An 8,265-nucleotide genomic window follows, 5' to 3' on the forward strand; every position below is an offset into this window, starting at 1 on the left:
TAGAATGACTCATTTTCAAAAAAGTGGGTCTCAAACTCTGTGGGATCACCAACTGGTCACCAATCCTGCTGCGGCGATACAACAGATCCCCCTTAACCATAAATACTTCCTCTCTGCCCTTAACTAGAGTTGACTCATGAACACATTTAGCAAACAAAGGTTTAAGAGTTGGATCTTCTTTCTGTAGCTTAGCAACATCACTAGCACTGGGAAGACCTTCAGAATTCAAAGGTTCTAAATTGTGCCCGGCTATTTTTGTTCCTCTGACCTTTTCACGTCTTCTCACCCTTTTGGTCTTTCTCACGTTTTTGCTAACGCTAACCTCACTCAATGGAACATCTTCCTTTGCAAAAGGTAACTCATCCCAACCAGAAGAATTATCCTGTCGCTTCTCAGACTTTGACCTTGTGATAGCTAGCAAACTCTCACTAACTTCGGCCCGACAGGAATGCCTGGTTATTAGCTCTGTCAGTATTGGGAGATCACGACCCAACACCACTTGATATGGCAGTGTTTGCAGTACTCCCACTGAAAGGGTGTAACTCTGACCTTCAACTTCAATTGAAACCTCAGCAATAGGATAAGGTACATTGTCACCATGGATACAACAAACATCAACTATTGCTCCAGAAAATATTACATCCCTTGGAAGACTGTCCTGTCTAACCAGAGTGCGATTACTTCCTGAATCTAGCAAAGCTACACAGGGTTTATCCTCAATAAGCACTCCTATAGAAGGTTCATGTTGCTGAAAATCAACTACAATTCTATCCTCCTTACTGAGCCGATTTTTAAAAGCTGCACACATGTAATTTTTACTAGCAGATCTTTTAGTACATTGTGCTTTAAAATGACCTATTTGGCCACAGAAATGGCAAGCTTTATTTATTTTACTTCTGTTCTCAGATCTGACAGGACCTGAGTTATTCCAGTTCTGTTTTGGATGCTTCAGTCCAAAGTCAGTGCCACCAGATGATTTGTTTGAAGGAAAGTACGAAAGGGACTTAGCTTTAATGAAGTCTTTCGATGGTCGACGTGCTGACAAGAAGGCTTCAGCCAGTTCTGCTGCTTCCTTGGAAGTCTTTGGATTGTGCTCTCTAATCCACATCCGAACATCAGGATTCAGTACCTCAAGAAACTGTTCCAAGATGATGGCATCTCCGATTTGTTCCTTTGTCTTTGTTTCAGGCTTCATCCATTTGATGTACCAGTCCTTGAGCCGGACCTGCAGTTCCTTTGGGGTTTCTCCTTCTCCAATGGTACAGGAACGAAACCTCCTTCGATAGGTGTCCTCACTTATTTCAAACTTCTGCAAAACAGCACACTTCACTTTTGCATAGTCCATAGTGTCATCAATATCCATGGCTACATATGCCGAACGAGCTTTACCAGTTAGCAATGGTGCTAGGTGAAGGGCCCACTCATCCTGAGGCCACTGGCAGGCATGTGCAATTCTTTCAAAGGTGGTTAGATAATGTTCAATGTCCTCACCTTCATTGTAGGGATGCATTTTTGGCCCTTTCCAGGTAGAATGTCTCACCAGGTTTGAATGCTGAATCCCACTTGGTTGATGTGCTGGTCCAGAGTCAGGTAGGTGTACATCCTGTGAAAGGGAAGGTGGTTCTGGAGTAGGTCCTCCTGACTGAGCAGAGGTAGAAGCTAGAACCACCCGTAGTTGCTGATTGTCCATCTTCTCCTGATGCACCTGCTGTTGAAGCTGGGAAAACTGATGCCGGATTTGCCTCCATCTGTCTTCCTGCCGCTGATAATCTTGTTCCAATCTGACATCACGTTCAGCCTGTTGTTGCATCAAGGATTGCAAAAGCCTTGTCAGTTCAGCCACATTTTCTTGTCCGGTAACATAGCCACTTACTGCCCCTTGTTGGTCACTGGCTTCTTCAAATTCTCCAGCTTCACCTTCTGGAACCAAGCCTCTCTTTGACCGGGTTGACATCTTCACTATCTTCACTGCCTCTTAATTGGCCTGGGAGTCACCACTGCCACCAAATGTGAGATAGCCTGGCCAAGTGGCTGAAGAAGGCAGTAGGCAGATGTCCAATGTAGCAGGTGGTTTATTTACATTGCAAAACAAGGGTGCAAAAAAAAGTATTTACAAAAGAAATTTCCAAAAAAAAATAACTCAGAGGTTTAACATGGCTCAACAGAACATTAACTGAACTTAAATCAACCATAAATAATGTCAAGTGCACCCAGCTACACTGACCTGGTTCCTCCCTCTTCTGAACCTCAAACAGCTCTGTTTTATACCTGTTTGGTCTGAAACACAAAATGGCCTCCAATGGACTCTTCCATTAACAAATATGGCTGCTCCATTTACTCTCTACCTAGCTGTTGTTACATACTATAATTTTAAGCAAAATGTACTGAATAAACACCATACAAATATTTACATCTAAATGTAACATTGGCAAGGATTTTAAATAGTTAACAAAATGTAAAAGGATTTTCATCCCCCCCTCTTCCTCTGGTATCTTCCTGTGACCACAGCTCTACACAGGAGTCTTTAATTGCAGGAAGTGAGGTCACACTTCCTCCTGAAAGACAGGTAAGGTAAGTTCACCAAAATAAAACTAAAGTTACATAATCAAACAAAACCTTGAAAAGTTATCACCTGATTTAAACCAAGATGTTTACTAAATTATCTGTAAAAATGCAAACATAAACAAACCCGGGATAGTAAATGAATGCAAACTACAGAATAAAGAGATGGTTAAATCAAGCAAACAAAATAAATGTATAAACTGAGACAAATGGTGTTCTCACCCACTTTGTCACAGAATCCTTATTTTTGCAAGCAAAGTATTGTTCGCTTAGATCTATTGTTAGCTGGGTGATATAACTAATCATGTATTTGTTTTGTAATTTTATTTCACTCTTAAATTATATTTTTTTTGGGCCACAAACACTTTAAAATTTATCCTAGGTGGCAAACGTTTGTGAGTTAGTTAAAACAAACCCCAGAAAATCCTCATAGTGAAGCATGTTGGTGGTAGCATTATGCTACCCAGAGGTTGCAAGAAGCTTGTGACCAGGCTGTAAGATGATCTCGACGGGACCACGACGCCACAACATCAGCTGATTGTTGAGAGGCTCCTCATCCAGGCTGAATGAGCTGGAGCGAAAAAAAACAAAAAAAAACCAAACAAGAATTAATTAATCAAAGAAAGAATTACGATAAAACATGGAGAACTGAAGACACAAAGTTGCGTTTTTCTCTCAGACCAGCTGAGCTAAATGATGTATAGCAGTGTATCTCAACCTTTTTAGACTTGAGTTCCCATTTCTGCATTTTGACTTACCATAAGCCCCCCAATCAAAAGTATTTAGGACTGTCCAAAAGTGGAATGACTAATTATAAAATCATATTTTATAATATTATTTTACTATAATGATATATTTATATATTATACAGTAGCAATGGACTGGCGACCTGTCCAGGGTGTACCCCTCCTCTCACCTATTGACAGTTGGAGACAGGCACCAGCACCCCTCACTACCCCACTTGGGATTAAACGTGTCAGAAAATGTATGGATGGATTATACAGTAGCAGCCATTCAAAATGGTTCTTCCTACTCAGCCGAATGGCAGCCCACTCCCCAACTCCCAGCAAAATCCCCTCCATGAACCCAACATATTTTTTTACTCCTGACTCCACCCTTTCACTGAATTACAGGGTCTAACCAGGAGATGGCGCTTCTCTTTAGATCTTAATGTCCACAAATCATGACAGAATATTTTAGTACAAAGATTGATGTTTAAAAAGGAATTGAAGGGGACCAGCCAAGGGCCAGCCATGGACCAACTAAAGACCAGCCATGGACCAACTAAAGACCAGCCATGGACCAACTAAAGACCAGCCAAGGACCAACTAAAGACCAGCCATGGACCAACTAAAGACCAGCCATGGACCAACTAAAGACCAGCCAAGGACCAGCCAAGGACCAACTAAAGACAAGCAAAGGACCAGCCAGGGACCAGCCAGGGACCAGCCAAGGACCAGCCAGGGACCAGCTAAAGACCAGCAAAGGACCAGCCAGGGACCAGCCAGGGACCAGGCAAGGACCAGCCAAGGACCAGCCAAGGACCATCCAAGGACCAGCCAGGGACCAACTAAAGACCAGCCAGGGACCAGCTAAAGACCAGCAAAGGACCAGCCAGGGACCAGGCAAGGACTAGCCAAGGACCAGCCAAGGACCATCCAAGGACCAGCCAGGGACCAACTAAAGACCAGCCAGGGACCAGCCAAGGACCAGCCAGGGACCAGCCATGGACCAACTAAAGACCAGCCATGGACCAACTAAAGACCAGCCAGGGACCAGCCAAGGACCAGCCAGGGACCAACCAAGGACCAGCCAGGAATCAGCCAGGGACCAACTGAAGACCAGCCAAGGACCAGCCAGGGACCAACTAAAGACCAGCCAGGGACCAGCCATGGATGAGCCAGGGACCAGCCAAGGACCAGCCAGGGACCAACTAAAGACCAGCCAGGGACCAGCCAAGGACCAGCCAGGGACCAGCCAGGGACCAACTAAAGACCAGCCAAGGACCAGCCATTGATGAGCCAGGGACCAGCCAAGGACCAGCCAGGGACCAGCCAGGGACCAACTGAAGACCAGCCAAGGACCAGCCAGGGACCAACTAAAGACCAGCCAGGGACCAGCCATGGATGAGCCAGGGACCAGCCAAGGACCAGCCAGGGACCAGCCAGGGACCAACTAAAGACCAGCCAAGGACCAGCCAGGGACCAACTAAAGAACAGCCAGGGACCAGCCAAGGACCTAGCCTGGGTGCCATTCCGAACTTAGTCCCGCCCACAAAGTTTGAGGTCGGGAAGTTCGGTCTGGCTCTGCTCCATAGTAGCGCGAGTATTATCGCCCACTGTCAGGCGATCCAATCAAATTGTCAGGGCGGGCTTTATACGATGATGGACAGATGACCAACAGTAACGTAATCAACCACGTGACCAATGCGCGCTTGGGTGACAACAATAATGGCTGCCGCTGGAGAGTTTAGGTGAGTAGATTCTGCTATTAGGTCTGTTCTAGAAGATATCGACAGCAAATTAATTTTAAAAGAGGAACAGAGAAACGCGATCAAGGCTCATCTTCTTATTCTAGGCGTGCAACTGCACGCTTTGATTTTTGTGGACAACAACTATGCGTCGCTTAACATACGTCACGCACTCCGTTGCTCTTATTGGTTGTAGGTCTATCCAATTGAGTGCAGAGGTATTTTTTTTCCTGGTTCGTTCGAAACACGCCCCATAATCACAGCTCTATGGAGCAGCATCAGACTCATATTCTGACTAGAATTGAGTAGGACTACGTCAGGCTACCAAGGACCAGCCAAGTCAAAGAAATATTTACTTTTTTGGTTGATAAAAGCTTGTTTAATTTTTCTATTAGTTTCTCACAAAGCAAAACAGATCACAGCAGTATTTTATTTTACTACCAAAGTAATAAAATATATCCATGTTCTCCTTGTAATGCACTTGCAAGCCACTAGGGGTATCACTGATAAACAACAGTATGGCTCACTACTCAGGGTTTTTAAGTTTCATTTTGGATAACCATGTTTTTTGTTGTTTAGTTTTTTTTTTTTTTTTTTTTTTTTTTTTTTTTTTTTTTTTTACAACTAGCTATAAATAGATATTTAAATTTTTGGGGGTTGTCTGTTGTGTTTTAAATTGTATTTTATGGATGTATTACTATTTATTACTGTATTTATTTTAGCTCTACTTCCCTTTTCCTAAGTGCTTACTCCATTTGTCCACATTTCTAATTGTTTTACACTTGTGTAAACAAAATGACAAATAAAATCTGTCTAAAGTAAAAAAAAAAAAGTCTTGTCAGGGCTTTATTGTAAATAATAACTTGTTCTTAATGACTTGCCTGTCAAATAAAAAAGTATAAAATTAGATCAAATGTGGGTGAACGTGATTTTTCAGCGTATAAATGAGTAGCATTACTTCAGTACTATATTTATTTAATCCAATCGGATTATTCAATCATCGGTGTAAGAAGTTACCATAGAGTTGTGGAGGGGCTTTGTTCCGATTTTTTTCTCTGTGCCGTAAACGCAGCATAGGTTGGAACGCGCTGCCGTTTAGAAATAAAGGTCGGTTCGGTTCGGTTCGGCTCGCCAGCTCACGGATTGGTGAATAATCAGCTTCTTCAAAGGGCGCTGTGGATTCTGTGAGTTAGCAGCCGTTTCTAAAAAAAAACAAAAAAAAAAACTTTATACTGTTTTTCTTCTTCGTGTCTTTATTAGCAGCCGACAGTTAGCTTCTTTGCTAGTTAGCTGTATTCACCAATAAAATCCAAACTATGAAAGTAATATTGACTGATGAAATATTAGCTACAAAAATGCAGAACTTTTTATAAAGTAAACCAAAAGAAATAGTTTAAATGGACCAAACTGGTTCCCCTGGCTGGAGACCGTTTCCATAGCAACAAATAGGAGGACAGTATGCAGCAGGTACACCAGAATCTGGCTTACTCTCATTTATAGTGCTATTTAAGGGATTTAAGAGGATGCTGATGTAGCTGAATAGAAAGCAAATCTATTTTTTTTAAGTATTGATTTGCAGTATTTGTATTTTTTCAATACATTGTGGTGTTCAAAAAGTGACCACAGATGAATCAGCAGTTAATTTGGCCTCCAGAGGCGACAAAACATTATGACCTTATTGATGACGTACCTGCCACTACCACTGATCTCTATTTATTCGCTGGATTACTGATTGCCTGAAAAAAGTCAAGCACCTGTCCACCATATTGGTACTCCCCACTGCCATGGAGACATGCAGTAAAAATACCTCCCTGAGTAGCATTGGGCTGCAAAAACCAGCAGTTTTCTGTCTGCAGGAAGACGTTCCACCGGTAATTTCCCAGTCAGTGGATGTAACCAATAAATCCATCTATACGCCGATGGATCCTATAGTATAGTCTGTAGACTAACATTAGTCTGGCTATCTGGCACTGACTGGAAGAGTTAGCCATTGACATTGGGTCAAAGGTTAGAAAAGAGAAAGGAGAGAAAATAGAAACTAATTCACTGTGAAATGTCAATGTAGGAATTCTTTATTGGAGTGGATGATGCTGTCGTTTTTGTAATGTTTGTTGTATTTCTCATTTGAAAAAGTCATGAGCTGAAATATAATGCATGTTATATTGACGGTGAAAAGGCAAATGAAACATTTGACCCATATACAGTATATATATATATATGAGAGAGAGAGAGAGATGTTATATTGCATAGTTTAGAGACTCATTGACTTCATAATGACTATGCAATATGATGGGCCTATTTTTAAATTCTAAGTCAAAGTTAATCTACTGATGCTGTGAAACACCCAGTGTGTGTCAAAGTGATGAATGTATCTTTATTTTAAAAGTCTTAAAGTCATAGGGAAATCATATTTAAATATCAAATCATTCTAGCATAAACATGTATATAAATGTACTCTTTATGACATGATGTTGTCCCAAAAGTAAGAAAAGTTCTATTTAAAAAAAAAATCCTGTCTTAAACTCTATGATTTTTTTTTTGTTATCTTCTGCAGGCCAGTTAGTTCTACGTCAGCCTGAACACCTAAATTCAGCCAATCATGTATCAGCGGTCATCTGTCAATCAAATTTTTTTGGTCATAGCATCTTGATTCATATGTCGCAGCTAATATACGCAACAGTTGAAATTAGAATCCTTTCCTTTCTCATGGGTTGCGTCCCAGTGTTCACGGGGATGGACGTCTGTGTCTTCGGCAGGCGTAGAGCTAACAGAACTGGCAGCGTTGCGAGGCAAGGGCTCAAACACGTACGGCTGGAAGCCTGCTACACCAAACCAAGCTTCTGCCGCCCTGGCGTCCTCTTCCACAACATCTTCGTCCCCGCTTTCTTCCTCTAAATAAAAAATGGATGACGGAGGAGACTCATCCACGACCTCCGACACTAAACTCTCCTCCTCTTGCATGTTTCCGCTGTCCATAGCGTTCCTTGACAGCGTCGTTTCTAAGGCACCAATTTAGTGCTACTTGGTCCCAATGGAATTTCCCATTGGGAACCTGCTAGCACTAAGATGCTAACTGGTTAGCAAGACGCTTCCCACAAACCGGCCACAACCAAAAAGCTTGTGAACCTTCCGCCACAACAATCCCGCCCCCTTGATAATCGACCAATCACATTCACTTTATTCACTCTTGTAAAGTCGGGGACCATTAGGAAGACTTCGGAAATGCAACGGTT

This window comes from Cyprinodon tularosa, unplaced genomic scaffold (genome assembly GCF_016077235.1).
Source record: "Cyprinodon tularosa strain WSP-4 unplaced genomic scaffold, ASM1607723v1 ctg401, whole genome shotgun sequence".
NCBI classification, from domain to species: Eukaryota; Metazoa; Chordata; class Actinopteri; order Cyprinodontiformes; family Cyprinodontidae; genus Cyprinodon; species Cyprinodon tularosa.